A 16,908-nucleotide genomic window follows, 5' to 3' on the forward strand; every position below is an offset into this window, starting at 1 on the left:
TGGGCAACCCATTCCAGTGCCTCACCACCCTCACGGTAAAGAACTTCTTCCTTATACCCAATCTAAACTTCCCCTGTTTAACTTTGAACCCCTTACCCCTTGTCCTGTCACTACAGTCCCTAATGAAGAGTCCCACCCCAGCATCCCTATAGGCCCCCTTCAGACACTGGAAGGCTGCTATGAGGTCTCCACGCAGCCTTCTCTTCTCCAGGCTGAAAAGCCTCAACTTTCTCAGCCTGTCTTCATACAGGAGGTGCTCCAGTCCCCTGATCATCCTCGTGTTTAATAACTTAGTTCATCTAATGAGAGTAATGAACAGCACACTATTTAACATGTTTGCTGAGTTACTTGAGTTTACAAAAAACATCTGGGATCAGTTCTACTTTATGTAAACAATTCAATTGCACTTTCCTTTATGCAGAGGCTATGTGCCAGATCTCTGTTTGAATCACATGTTTATATTTGTGGGAATAGATATAACTGGTTTACATAAAAGTATTTCTAGATTCCTGTTTAAATCTAAGGAGGAAAATGTGTATGTAATTTGCAGAGTTAAATTTCTGAAATACGTTCTTCTTTCCCCTGTATTTTTCAGTCTCAGAAACCACACGGATTACAGGGAAGAGCCTGCTCACCAAGACTAGTTAGTGCATTCTCTAGTGCTAGCCTCAAAACCAACTTAAGAGAGAAGGGAAAAGATTATTTCTTCTTGATAACACATGATATAAACAGGATTTTAATTTTCCTCTGGCATTCTTGCTTTTGGTTGAATCATTGCTGTACAGAGATACGTTTATAAGTAATGAAAAACAGTGTTAAGTTTATTCAAAACTAAATCCTACAGATTTGGAGGAATTAGTGCACTGTTTTGATGAGTACCATCAAAATATTTCTGAAGACCAGAAATCTAGGCATTCATAAGGCAACAAAACAGATAAGAAAAAATTTACCTTCATCTATTTTAACACAAAGTATTCCCACAAGTGCATAAAATTCTGGCTAACCTAATGGAGAACTGCACTGAAAAGAAACTAACTTTTTTTCATATTTGGCAAATATTTTCCTGACAAGCATTTTAATTAATTAATAATAATATTTTAAAATATTTTACAGTACACAATGGACTATTTTATTATTTTATGTATTTTGCTTTCTGATTTTGCTGACAGCTCGTATTAACTTCAGTAAGAAACTTGTCTGTAAAACCATACAAAAGGGCTTACGGTATTTTTGTAAATACCCATAAGTGCAGAATCAAACATTAAACACGTAACTAAAAAGTAATATTTCTATTTGTTACAGAGCTGACCTTTTCTTACTAGATAGTGTAGGTAGGATCCAACTCAATTTGCTACAACAAAAGTGACTTTACGTATCTGATTCTAGTAAAGAATCTGGCCCCATATATATTTAAAGAGCTGTCAACTTCAACCTGCATTATATCCCACCATAATGTTCAAGGTATTTCATGAGCAGATCTGTTTTATTTGCAGTTGTTTCTTCTCTTTTCTTGCCTTGCAGAAACAAATACTTCATTTTCTCTCAGTGAAAAACAAGAAGGAAAAAAGTAGAGAAACCAAAGTCTGTATCTGAAGTTATGATCATTTCCAAAAAAGATCATGTATGTCTTATTACAGATGACTCCATTCACACTAATTTCCTGAGACTATTTTTTTTTGCAATGAACCAAAATGTAGATTTTGAATGAAGAGATACAGTCCACTAAAAATAATAGTTTCTAGACTAATAAACTTTATTTCAAAACTTAGTACAAAATCATAAATTAATTCAATATCCAAGTCTACACTTTCAAAAGCATCTAAAGATTAACTACCTTTGTAGCCCAAATGTATTTTAAATTAAATTTAGAAAATTGAATATCATTGACTATCAATGAGATTGAGGGTCCAGTACAAAGGTTTGGTTCTTAAAAATGCAGTATTATGGAGAAGCCCACTCTGTAGCCACACATACTTTTAGGAGGGAAATAAATTTAAGAATCCATCTACTAGTAAAAAAAATCTCATTTGAAAAGGCAAGAAAAATTAACTCAGACCAACTCAGTAACCAAGCTGTCTGAACAAATTAGGTGCCAGTTTTTCTCCTCTATGGCAGTACATAGATAGAACCTTTTGTTCTGAAGTAATTTCCTTCTGTGTGAAGGACACAACCATACTCTGTTCTTTATAATAATATGATAAAAGAGATTAAATTATTTCTGTATATATTCTCCTGAATAAATGTTGGGCCAGATTGCTAAAAATACACAGTAAATACAAGTCAACTTTGTCTCTGATTTCAACAAGAATGCGTTACCTGACACCACCATTAATCCAGTATTAAGAGCAGCAGCTGAGATACAAGAAAACCATATTTGAATTAATATTCATGCTAACTTACTAGAAGGAGTGGAAGGAATAATAGGAGATATTTAAACTATTCAGGAGGAAAATAGAGAGCTCTATTCTCACTGCAGGTAATCTGACTAAGAAGCTTATTCAACTGGAATTATTATTCCTGAATCAAAAAATCCTGATTTTTTCAGAGAAAGGGGAACTTATTTACAGTAAATTATTAGATATCAGTATCTTAGCTTAGATTTTCTGGAGGAAAGCACAGTCAAGATGTACCAGGGTATCAGAAGGGTGCCCTTTCAAGCCAGCAGACCTACCTGCAATACGGTCTTAATGGCTAGGAGAAAGAAAGAGGAGAAAGCAAGAAAGAGTAGTAACAACAGCTACTTCTACAGATTTCCTTGAGAGGGATTTTTTAACTTTATCATCTAAAAGTCAGATGCCTAAATGTCAGCTAGTCCCCTGGGGTCCTTTACAGTTGAAGGAGAGAAAGAGGCACCTCTAGGAGGCAATTCATCTTATCCTAAAGTAGATATCTAAGACATACTAAATAAATTACTATTTCATTTCTTTCTTATCCTATGACAAGTAACTTTTAGATGCCCGAGTTTGGTAAGATGAATCCTACCTTGTTGTCATTTTTCACTCCATTCTGAAACTCCACTTTGGGAATTTCTTCACCTTTGTAGTCTTTGGTCTTGGTTGCCTGTCTTGCCACTGCTGCCAAGCTCAGGATGCCTGACCTGACCTCACTCACTGATCCAAACCCACTAGAAGATTGCTGTGGACAATCTTTGGATCAGACCTTAAGGGAAAACAGGACAAGGGCAAGGGCACTCATCAAGACTACTACTGAACAAGAAGTCAATTTACTTCAGGCTCTGCAGGAAAAGTACTTCCTTGAATCTTTAAGATAGAGCCAATGTCTTGATTAGCCCACTTCAGTCCAGAAGGTCAGCAGCTTTTTTGACCTGCTGTCATACATAACTTGACAAACTGCATCAAAATTGCACCATATGGTTGTCATTCACTTCTGGCCAGTAGAAGGTCCAATGAGAGGTGCAAGACTCTCAGAAACCCCTATTGCAAGAGTGTGTCTAAAACACTGATGAAAAATGGACTTTTAGCCTGATTTCTAGAATCCCCCTAGTACTGGAGCTAATCAGAATTTTATTAGATTTGGCCAACACATAAAAATGTTGTTTAAACCCATATCCATGCTTGTTGTTGAGGCAAAATCACATGACTTAGTCATTTTATTTTCCTCTCTCCTGACAAGAGGACCACGGACAGTCAAGTATTTCTAGTATGAAACAGCAGCATCATAAAAAAGCAATTATACCAGAAGTTGCTTTCAGTGACTATCAGTGCTTTTCAGTGTATGAAAATTTTCTCAGATTTTCCACCTTAGGATTAATGGCAAAAATTTCTTACTGAAAACAAAAATAGTTTGTGCTGTGCATCAAAATAGCTTGCATCATTCAGAATTATGGGGAAGAAGAACCAGAAGATAAAATAATCTGGAAAACATGCTGTCACCAAACACAAGCTGTCAATCACCATACTACACTGAACATTACAAAAATGGCAATAAAATGGACCTGACTTGAGAACATCCATTCTCTGTGTGTATATGAGAATATGTATATGTATAATAAACTTGCTATACAGGTAATTACTATTTTCTTCTGCTAACAGAATTCTTGTTGGAAGACAGCTTTTGTCAGAACACGAATCTGAGACTTGGAAATTTGTTTGTAAGTTGTGGTCAAAAGCAGCCCACACCTGAAGTGAATGCACAAAGATGGGTAAACAATGAAGTCCTCAAAACCCATGGAAGCCTACCTGAGAGCTTCCAACTCTGCAAATTCAAATGGCTAAGCATAGGAATAAAAAGCACCACTGCATTTGAATTTGCAAGAACTTACCTTATCAAAATAGTACTGGTAATAATAATAATAATAATAATGATAATAGGCAACCCACCCACAATTTAAAATAATTTCTAAACAGACTGAAGGAAAACAATTCACACTTTTAGTTCATTTATCTACCAATACATATGCTCCTATCCATCTATCTGTATGAAACTATGTGAGTTAAACACACCAAGGTGAAATTCATTAAATCAAACTTTGATGTTCTTCACATAATTGAATCAAACCCAGGGACCTTCATCAATTTCTCTAAGAAAAGGCAGCAGTGTATCTCTCTAGGTCATAACCCTGGACTGAAAGATTACAAGAAGACCCTAAAGCCTAGATGCCACTAGAACATCTCATGTTCTAGTGTCCCCAGGGCTCACCAGCTCTACCCTCCTCAGGCCAAGCACAGCTCCTGGACTTTGCCTAGATTGTCAGCATGGGTCTAGGCCCACAAAAACCTGTCCTCCACACTGGAGTTTGACAGTGGATGATCTTAATAGCCTCTTGTTTACTAGGAAGGCTGTAAAGCTGACTTCTTAGGTTCTGAATGACTTCCGAGGTTCTGAATGACTTCTTTGCCTCGGTCTTCACTGGCAAAGGCTCTGACCAAACCACCCAAGTCCTGGAAGGCAGACCCAGGGACTGTGAGAATGAAGACCTTGGGCCCACTGTAGGAGAGGATCTGGTTTGAGACCATCTTAAAAATCTGAATGCGCACAAGTCCATTGGTCCTGATGAGATCCATTCGTGGGTCCTGAAGGAGTTGGCAAATGAAGTTGCTAAGCCACTGGCCATCATATTTGAAAAATCATGGCAGTCAGGTGAAGTTCCCGATGACTGGAAAAAGGGAAATATAACCCCCATTTTCAAGAAGGGGAAAATGGATGGCCTGGGGAATTACAGACCAGTCAGTCTCACCTCCGTGCCTGGCAAAATCTTGGAGCAGATTCTCCTGGCAGGCATGCTAAGGCACATGGAAAACAGCAAGGTGCTTGGTGACAGCCAGCATGGCTTCACTAAGGAGAAATCCTGCATGACCAATTTGGTGGCCTTCTATGATGGAGCTACAGAACTGATGGACAGGGGTAGAGCAGTTGATGTCATCTACCTGGACTTGTGCAAAGCGTTCGACACTGCCCCACACGACATCCTTGTCTCTCAATTGGAGAGACATCAATTTGATAGATGCACCACTCGGGGGATAAAGAATTGGCTGGATGGCCGCACACAAAGAGTTGTGGTCAATGGCTCAATGTCCAGCTGGAGACCAGTAATGAGTGGTGTTCCTCAGGCATCGGTGTTGGGACCGGTCTTGTTTAACATCTTTGTCAATGACATAGACAGTGGGATTGAGTGCGCCCTCAGCAAGTTTGCCGATGACACCAGGCTGTGTGGTTCAGTTGATACACTGGAGGGAAGGAATGCCATCCAGAGGGACCTTGACACACTTGTGAGGTGGGCTGATGCCAACCTCATGAAGTTTAACCATGCCAAGTGCAAGGTCCTACACCGGGGTCAGAGCAATCCCAGGCACAGCTACAGGTTGGGCAGAGAAAAGATTCAGAGAAGCCCTGCAGAGAAGGACTTGGGGGTGTTGGTCAGTGAGAAAATGAACATGAGCTGGCAGTGTGCGCTCGCAGCCCAGAAAGCCAACTGTATCCTGGGCTGCATCAAAAGGAGCATGACCAGCAGGTCGAAGGAGGTGATCCTGCCCCTTTACTCTGCTCTTGTGAGACCTCACTTGGAGTATTGTGTGCAGTTCTGGTGTCCTCAACATAAAAAGGACATGGAACTGTTGGAACAAGGGCCACGAGGATGATCAGGGGACTGGAGCACCTCCCGTATGAAGACAGGGTGGGAAAGTTGGGGCTGTTCATCCTGGAGAAGAGAAGGCTGCGTGGAGACCTCATAGCAGCCTTCCAGTATCTGAAGGGGGCCTATAGGGATGCTGGGGAGGGACTCTTCATTAGGGACTGTAGTGATAGGACAAGGGGTAACAGGTTAAAACTTAAACAGGGGAAGTTTAGATTGGATATAAGGAGGAAATTCTTTCCTGTTAGGGTGGTGAGGCACTGGAATGGGTTGCCCAGGGAGGCTGTGAATGCTCCATCCCTGGCAGTGTTCAAGACCAGGCTGGACAGAGCCTTGGGTGATACCGTTTAGTGTGAGTGTCCCTGCCCATGGCAGGGGGGTTGGAACTAGATGATCTTAAGGTCCTTTCCAACCCTAACTATTCTATGATTCTATGACATCGTGGTTGTAGTTGTTCCGACCTACTTTGTTCCTACCAGTACATGATGCCATATTTAATATGACTCTAAATTTGGAGTCATTTTCATATAGCACAGATAAAAACTATGAGCAGTGAATTTCAAATGCTTTCACACAGATGGCAATGCTGTACAAAATACTATTTCATTTTTCCACACTCAGATGAGAAAGTATAAATGTCAAATAAACTGGAGATTCTCCTCTGAGGAAAAAAAAAAGCAAAAATTTAGAAACCAGTGCCTAGATGGGAGCTTAGCAACCCCCATTTTGTCACTTGTTATACAATCATGTTAGTTGCAAGCCAGTGGGTTGATTCCCTGGAATGTGTCATTCCACTATATTTTGCAATCTCTTACTGCCATCCTATGCCTTTTTTTGTCACTGCACAAGCCATGACATGCAAAAAAAATTGCTGAAGAAACGCTTTCTCACATACAGCATTTCCTTTCCTAAATGTTTGTCATCCTCATTATCATCTGACCCTCATTCCTGCACCCCCAATTCTACAAGAAAATATTGAATTCTGAATTCCCTTTGAAGTTGATGAGAACCAAGAACCCCCATCACCTTTGAGGATTGTGTTAGAAAAGCTAATAACAAGCTCTCCCCTTTAAAACTATTTCTTCAGATGCCCATTGCTTTTCAAACATGTGGCTTGATTCTCATTTGCACTGATTGACTCCACATTGCCATTCCAGTACTGCTTAGGGACCATAAAGTAAATGAAGATAGCCCTGTACTTTTCCTGCTATAAGAAAGATGCCTATAACTGGTGAAAACAGATTCAGAGTATACATTATTCACTCAAAAATAATTTGCAAAAATTGCTGGTTTAAACAGCATTAAATGACAGAACGCCAAAATGAATGAGGCACAAGAAACAATAGCAGTCTATATTGAACCTTACCTTTAAAACTTTTTCTTTCAAAAATTACTCTAAATGACTTTACGTACTTCTGTGGGTGTCTTCCTTGTCAAATGTTTAGGTTTTTGGTAAAGGAACACTGCTGGGAGCCTAACCTGCAAAGCATAAAAATATAAGTGGGTTTTCTCCTTTTCTGGTCCCAACAGCTCTAACAAATGTTCTACCAGCCAAGATATTTCCCAGCACTATGTGTAAAAGCCACTCCATTTTAGTTCTGCTCTAGACCTTGATGATTAGAGTTTAGTACAGAAATTGTGGCTGATATATTAGAGCAAATAGATTTGTTTCTTTCCTTTTCCCTTCTCCCACTTGGTTGTGGTTTTGTTCTTGTTGCTGCACTGATTAAAATTAAAATAGAGCTTAGCTTCTCAGTACAGCCAGTGTAAACAAACTTTCCAATACAAAGCAAACTCTGCAATCACATTTTATACCACATAAACTCCATTTTCATAAAATGCACTGACTTCAACTGTTCCCAGCTATTGTAATCCCGAAGCACAATGCTGCAGGACGAATAACATTTTTACTGATCTTTTGGTATGTGCTACAGTAACTCCTTTTAAACACACTTCAGCGATCACTCTCAATGACAATGCAATCAAATGAGAGCTGCAAAGTATTTCATTATTTATCTTTCCCTAATCATAGATTCATAGAATCATAGAATCACAGAATCACAGAATGGTTTGGATTATCCAGTTCCAACCCCCCGGCCATGGGCATGGACACCTTCCACTAGACCGGGCTGCTCAAAGCTCCATCCAACCTGGTCTTGAACACTGCCAGGGACAGGGTAGCCACAGCTTCTTTGGGCAGCCTGTGCCAGTGCCTCACCACCCTCTAGTGAAGATTTTCCTTAATATCTAATCTAAATTTACCCTCTTTCAGCTTAAAGCCATTAATGAATACATACTATCATAGAACCTTGGAGGAAAAGCTCTGGTAGAGGCATAAAACAGTCATCTGATCCATTCACTGCTAGAGCAATTTCTGTATCTCACTTAATAAGCAAAATTATCTTCTTCTGTGCTCAGTTTCCTGATTCTAACATTATCCAAAAAAGGACAACTTGATATGTCTTAAACAAATGATATCCAAAAGTGTTCTCCACTCTCGGACATCATTTGGCCCTTGTCACAACCCTCTGCTCTGTGGCATATTCCAGTACGGCGAAATCCAAAGTTGTAAGTTACCACTTTCTGCTTACTTGCAAGGAGAAAGAGTGCAGAATCTAATCTTGAAAACTCCCAGAACATGCTGGATTGTTATAAACAGAATCATATTTTTAAATGAGACCTAATTCACCATTTCAGGTGTAAAACAGGTCCCTACCATAAAAAAGGGATATGAGGGTCATACTCAAGGTCATGAAAAATACTGGTGCTTCTCCCACACACATGCACAAATCTAAACCTAGTTAATTAAAGATCTTATTACTACAAAAAGAGGAAGAATAAATATAGGGAAAAGTGGTGTATATTAACAAGGCAAACCTATTTTTCACTGATAACACTGGTCTCCTGAAAACAGCAGGGAAATACAGCTAGCAGATATGAAGTCCAGCTAATATTAAAATAGCAAAAAATCTTTATTTTTTTTAAAAAAAAGGTAGTATCACAGAATCATAGACTAGTTTGAGTTAAAAGGGAACTTTAAAGGTCAACTAGTCCAACCCCCCTGCAATGAGCAAGGACATCTTCAACTAGGTCAGGTTGCTCAGTCCTGTCCAACCTGACTTGGATGTTTCCAGGGATGGGGCATCTACCACCTCTCTGGGCAATGTGCTCCAGTGCCTCACCACCCTCATAAAAAAAGTTCTTCCTTGTAGCTAGTCTCTCTCTCTGTTTTTTTCGTTTAAAACTATTCTTCCTTGCCCTATCACTACAGGCCCTACTAAGAAATCTGTCCCCATCTTTCTCATAAGCCTTCTTTAAGTACTGAAAGGCTGCAATAAGGTCTCCCCAGAGCTTCCGTTTCCAGGCTAAACAATCCCAGCTCTCTCTGATATGTTATATATAATACATTTTTATGCACTCAGGGGACAGAGATTATTCAGAGGGGAATTCAGCTTCAAGCTAGGTCGATAGACATTTAAGTACAGAGACCTGCAATAAAAATAATTTGCCAGCTTAACTTCAATACTAAGCAAACACATATACTTTAAACCACAGCTGATGCTTTTGTAAGGCTGAAGAGTATTCTACGCATCCCTAGGTATTCGTAAAGTGCCCAAGGCAATTTTAGGCAAAAAAAAAAGTTTCATTGTACAGAGAAAAATACAGAAGTCTCTCTATTGCACTTCATAAAATATAATTTATAGTTTGAAAGAAAAGAACCCCCAAGTTTTTTTCTGTGTATCTTGCAAGGCTTTTGAACTGATCCCTATTATTTGTTATTTTACGTAAGTGTTTAAAAATGTTAGTCCCTCAAGGTTACTAACTACAATGCCAGTCTGTTCCACTTCACAGCTACTTCACAACTGCTTAAAAGTTTCTTCACAAGTCACCTCTACTTCTGAATTAATTTTACACTTACTAGCAATATTGCAAATCTCCAGATTCATAGTCCAAGCATGCTCACATTCTCAAGATACAGCTTTCAGATAATAGACCCTTCTACCTTGCTAGAACTACTGCCCATCTGCTTTGACAGCTCTTCTTCTGTCATCGCTTGCTCTGGCATTTGCTGCACACTGTCCTACTGTCTCTGCAGGTCTTAGCTATCCCATTTTCTCTCTCTGGCACTTAGCCAGTTTTTATCAGGGAGGCTCCAGAGCTCTTTAAAAGCATTTTTATAGGCAATTTTTCCATGAACATTTTCTATTGGCTTATCTTTGAACTGTGATGTGGCTTTACTCCTACAGTATCACTTATATTTATACTAACCTATTGCTGTAGCCATTGAAGTGGCTATTCTAAAACTATCTGTACCTCAGACAGTCCTGCAAAATTACTGATATAATTTCTTTAAATCTCAGTTACTAAGTGGTGTATTTTTTGATGGGTGTTTACTTACTCATTCTCAAGTCATATTACACTATTCCTTCTGTTTCAAACCCTAGAAAAATCTCCACAAAACCAGTTACACCTTGCTATTGATTTTTTTAAAAAGATGATCATCCAATGACCAGCCTAGATTCAGAGTTTTTAGCCTTTTCCTCACCAATTGTGTAATAGCAAGATGCCACTTGTATTGATAATTTGATAATGAAAGACTAAGGTCTGTGTATAGTCAAACTATGGATTTTTTTGATGCAGGAGATTCAAATTATAGGGTCAAGTCTAATGATGACTGCCTGGGTCATTTTATGAAAGCTAACATTTGTTGCATTGCATACCCAATTATTCTTTTGCTTCAAGACATTAAACTGTACCTTGCCCTGCTGAAAATAAGCTTTTTTTTTCTCCATATCATAGTGTTGTGACACTGGGATAGGTTCAGTATAGTTAAATAAATAACATGTAAGGGAAAGAGTACTTTTAATTTAAAAAAAATCTAATTCAAGCTTAAATAGACAATTTTTAAGTGCTGATTTTTAAAAGTCATCTATTTTCCATTGTGTAATTTCCATTTCATTAACAGAAATGTGAGCAAGCAGCAATAGGACAGATAAAAGCTGCCCTGAGCCCACACACTTATGAGTTTAAGGCTTGTTGACACATCAGACCATATCCAGGAGCAAAAAATAAGAGTCTAAGAACTGAGCCCCAGAACAAACCCACTTGGGATAAAAACTCCTTTCCTTTGCATTTTGAAGCTGTGACAAAGGTCTCTGCAATCAGTTGTGAGAGAGGGAAGACAAAGAGATAGTGCACAAGGAACCTTGTCTGAAATTAAGTAACTGTGCTTGCAGAAAGAGGGAAACCAAAGTCTCTTACAGCAGCTTTTCTTTGTTGTTGCTGATTATAATTGAGTGCTGAATCAGTGCATTCCTTGACCACTTGACAAAAAGGATATAAGGAAGTAAGAGACAGTTGAGAACAGCTAAGGCACAAGGAAGTGAAAAAAACTCTAATATCAGAAGGACTTTTTAGAAGTGGATAGCCTAAAATCCACCAAGGACTACTTGAAAAAGAACAGACTTGTTAATTTCTAGCCTTTTCTAATCTGCATTTTCTGTTAATCTAGGTGACATATAATTTCCCCTGGGGTTTCTTTAGCAAGCAGAATAATGAACAAATATCTGCCCAGGAACAGTAAAAGGCTCACAGTAATATTAAAACTTTCCATCAAGATTACAGAGTCTTCTAAAAGTTCAGTCAGCTCACTTCTAAACTTCTGAAAGTTGTATGGCCTCTTACAGAGGTCACAACAGAGGGATTTCTTTTGGTCTTAAAATGCAGCATTCTGTAATTCTCCCCAGTTATAGGGTTGCCTCCACAAAGCTCATTTAAAGTGTTCCTGCTGAACATGTATTTCTGTAACTGCCAGGTTCCCAGTGGTGAAATTACACCGCTTTGCTAAAAAGGAGTATCTGTGACCAGCTAACATTAAGATGTTTAGCAGTGCTTACATATGAGAAGTATATGCATATGTTCATTCACAATTATTGTGAACTTCTATGAAAATACGAAATTTCAGACATGAGAAATTATGCATTGTTTCCTTCCACACTCATGAAAGCTCAGATGACATTTTAAATAACATCAAATGAAGACACAGTATTAAAATTGTTAAATATTGCATTTGACACACTTTTTTAAATATTGCTTTTGACACACTTTTTTTTGCAAGATTTATAATATTTATCTTATTATAAATAAGATTTATTGCTTACAAAGAATAATTCCAGGCCATTTCCTCACAAATGCAACACTGAAGACTGCTTCAAGGAGTCATTTAGCCTATCATAGAATCATAGAATAGTTAGGGTTGGAAAGGACTTTAAGATCATCCAGTTCCAACCCCCCTGTCATGGGCAAGGACACCTCCCAGTAGACCAGGTTGCTCAAGGCCACATGCAACCTGGCCTTGAGATGGAGCACTGCCAGAGATGGAGCATTCACAACTTCCTTCGGTAAACTGTTCCAGTACCTCACACTCTCACAGTAAGGAATTTCTTCCTCATATCTAATCTAAATCTCCCTTGTTTACATTTGAACCCATTACGCGTTGTCCTATCACTAATGTCCCTGATGAACTTCCATAATGTTAATACCCTTGAACAGCAACTGTGTCTTTTTTCACTTTCAGATACTACTGAGCACAGAATAGGAGACTTTTCAGTGACATCTACCACAGAGAACAGATGAAAATCATATTTATATTAGTCTTAACCTAACTTTCTCTCTGACAGCATTATTAATATCAGTATGTTCCATGATTTAGGGCTTCATGAAGTTGCAACCAAAGACAATCACAGTGTCTTAACTGATTTCAGTAGCAACTCTATTAAGTTCCTTACAGTTTTACAGAAATCATCAATAATGATGTTCTGATGTTTTTTTGTACTGTGGGCCTTGGACCAGTAGACTAAATTGACATCAAGGGCTAGCTACAGAGAACAATTTCATTGCTCACATTGCATGTTAAAGTTGACTTAGAAAAACAGAGTAAATAAATTTCCACTTTTATTAACAGAACTAATTTCAAACTAGAAAAAATCAGATCAGATCTAACCTGAGTCAGTTGTTTTGTATGGAGCCACTTCTAAAATCACTTTGTCTTGTCAAATCACCATGTGGTAGGAAGTCTGGGAGGAAAAAAAATGACAGATGTCTTTTCTGAATCTGTGAGATGCTGAGCTGTTTAAAATAAAGTAAAAATGTGACAAATCCATTTATATTTTCTAGCAATGCTGCCACGTCCTGTACTTGGGCTACAGATTCTACTCATAGAAGTGTCTTCCAGTAAGCGACATCTACAGCAGACTCACTGAGAAACCTCCTGAGCTACAGAAATTGTTAACAACCCCTGGAAATTGTGTAGGCAAGGTCAGAGTGAGAAGACTGGAGACACTTCTCTTTCTCTACAGACCTCTGTATCTTGTTAAACGAAAAACCTTTGTTTGGCTTAAAAATTCACACCAGTCCCACCTCCTGTGAGCCCTACTATGTTCCGCTCAAGCCTCAGTAAGTCTCAGTTATTTTCATTAGTCCATGAAGGAACTGAGGACACACATTTCTTTAAAATAGGAGATTTCACAGAAAGCACTTAAGTTCTGCATCGGATCCACCTTATCCACTAAAGACTGATCTTGGAAATAAAACACCAGCAGGGGCAGGGCAAGAAATTTTGTTCTCTCTTTCTTCAACAAGTGTTTCTTCTTAAAAGGTAAATAATTCTGAAACAAAAGTTTGGAACTCTTTAGCAGTCATTATTTAGTTAAGAATTCAGTAATTTAGACCTCTGACAAATTAATTTCAAATTTTGAAGAAGAATTTTCTATTTGCTCAGAATTAACCTTCTCAGTTTTGACTCTCATATGGTTTTGAAAAGGTAACAAATCTGGCTTACAGAGTGATTGTCAATGCCATGTAAGAAGTGGGTGACTGACAAACCTTGCATAAAAACATTGTAAGGAATAACCAATTAAGACACAGATATAACTGACACAGGGCCTCCATTCATTAAATGCTTTACAGTACAGTAAACCAGCATCTGAGACACATGACAGAAAGACAGCAGTGAACATGGCTGGTGCAAACTGTCCTTTCATAAAAAAAAAAAAAAGCATTTGGCAGCAGCTTTAAAAAGAGATTTCCTTGTCACAGGCATTCCAAACCTCAAAAATCTTACCTCATTAAATAAATCCAGCTCTGTTGCTAAAAGTCATAAGCAATGTAGCACTTCACTGCTACCATACAGAAATAGATCCAAACATGAAACCATCTGTTTCCTAAGGAAAAAAAAACAAATCCCACACACAATTTAGCACCTTCTCCATCTCTTCATAGTCTGTAGTTAAGTTCTCAATTTTTTAATTCAACCATAAATTAGCAAATGATATTCACAATTAAATTAGCATTTCCAATTCTGAAATAACAGTTTAATCCATCATTTTCAAAAACTCCTCCTACTCTAAGTCAGAAAAGCTTATTATCCACAGATTTGGCTTTATATTCAAATTCTGAGTGACAGACTCAATATACTTAAACTGGATCTTTACAAAGCACCCTTGAGCGCAAACTAAAAATGTGGCTATATTTATTAACTTATCCTTAGTGCGGGGTTCTTATAGTGCATGCTACCCACTCAATAATGTTTGACCCTGTTTCAAAGAAAAGTATTTTTCTATAGATTAATTTGCATCTAAGGTCATTTTATAACTGGTCTTAGAGAAGGTCTTCTAGGATTTATCCAATTAAGCTCTTAATTATGATACCTGTTTGTAATAATTCTACAACACACACTGCATTCCCAGAAAGTTAAAGATTGTACAGCATTGAATTATGAAGTGCATAACACATGAGATTTCACTGCACATCTACGTATAGGCATGCATCTACTACAACAGATCTCGTTTGTTACAAGCTGTCTTTCAAAAAAACGAAAATCTGTTCTAATCAACAATTAAATCAGAATAGTCTTGATCACACAATAACCTGGAGAGTACATAATTTGGCTTCATTACATTATCCAATACTTCTTTAAAAGCTTATTGATGATTGCTTGATAAAACAGCATTCAATTCTTAGAGTGTGTACAGTGATACCATTACATATTAAAGTTAATCCTCTTGGCTAAACAAAAAAAGTACTGTTGTGACAAACTACTTTCAAAAGTTTTAATTCCCTGTTTAATGAAAGAATGTATCTCTGAGGAATATGCATTTATAATTTCCTCTGTACTCATTTTCCTTTTATATTTTATTTCTTAAAGTCATCAGTGCCTAGAATTTATTCATGTAAGCTCTTGGATTATGTTAAATGACTAGGCACCAATATTTCTGGATTCTGTTACAAGCTTCTTCCTGTCTTGTCATATGACTTTGATCTAAGTCAGTTACACTCAAAATTTTAGGTGTCTCTACTTTTAGTTATTCATGCTGAGAAACATGGAGTGTCATCTCCAGGGATAACAAATACTTAACAGGTTCAATCCATTCTATTTGAAGCTTTAAGTGTTCAGCAAATCTGAGAGAAAAACAGGTTCAAAGGCAGAAGACTCAAAAAGTCAGAAGGCATACAAAAGTCACTGATACCTCTTAAAGCAGATCTGATATTACTGACTGGAAAGGAAGTTTGTAGAGATGTTCCCTACTGATGGGACATGAAACACACACCACACCAGGCAGATTAATGACAGGTAAAAAAGACAGAGATTCTATTCCCTTAATATTTCTCTTTCCTGCCACTTCTGATGGTTCTGCATATAACTTGTAAGATCAGGTCCTGATATCTTTGCATGTCATGTTTTTACCTAGGAGGGTTTAGCAATATTTACCTGCATCACGTCATGCAGACTTTCTAACGCTTGCTATGTGAATTCTGAAGGCTGCAAGATCTGGTATAAACACACAGTACTGTCAGCTTCCAGACCCTGTACCAGATTCCAGATTTCAGGTAATCAAAACACCAGGTACCACAAATATAAGCAGGAAAGACATTACCTGAGTCTTTCCCAAAAACCCTTATGCAAACGAGACCAGACATACAGAGCTAGTCACTGAGTTAGTCATTTCATAGTCATTTGCACAGGCTGGACAACTGAGCCGAGAGGCATCTCATGAAGTTCAGCAAAGAGAAATGAGAAATCCTGCATCTGGAGAGCAACAGGCCCATGCACCAGTGCAAGCTGGTGCCTGACTGGCTGGAAAGCTGAAAAGGACTTGGGAGTCTTGGTGTAAAATAAGCAGATCATGCACCCGCATGGGAAAGCAGGCCAACAGCATCCCGGACTGATTAGGAGAAGCGCTGCCAGCAGGTGAAGGGAGATGTCAGCACTGGTGACACACACCTGGAGCGCTGTGTCCAGTTATGGGCTCCTCAGTGAAGGGGTGATAAGGAAATACTGGAGAGAGTCCAACAAGAGGCCATAGACATGATTAAAAGATTGGAGCACTTCTCCCACGAGGAAGGGCTGAAAGAGCTGGGCCTGTATAGCCTGGAGAAGAGATGGCTAAGGGACATCTTAACAATGTATGCAAATGCCCGATGGGAGCCAGGCTCTTCTCAGTGGTGCCCGACAGGACAGATTAAAGCACATGGAACACCTTGTGAACACAAGAAAACACTTTATTTTTACCTATTTTATTACCTTTTACATTTATTTTAAAATACAATTTTATTATGTATGGTCAAACACTAGCACGGATTGGCCAGATTGGCTCTGGAGTGCCCGTGCTTTGAAATATTCAAAACCCAACTGGATATGACCCTGGACAACCTGCTCTGGCTGACCCTGCTTGGGCCAGGGGCTGGACCCCCTCCCAAGAGGTCTCCTCCCACCTCAATCATTCTGTAGCTCTCTGAGGAGCCAAACTGGACTTCTC

The sequence above is a fragment of the Pezoporus occidentalis genome, unplaced genomic scaffold (genome assembly GCF_034315485.1).
Source record: "Pezoporus occidentalis ecotype Australia unplaced genomic scaffold, CSIRO_AGI_Poc_V1 ctg13, whole genome shotgun sequence".
NCBI lineage: Eukaryota > Metazoa > Chordata > Aves > Psittaciformes > Psittacidae > Pezoporus > Pezoporus occidentalis.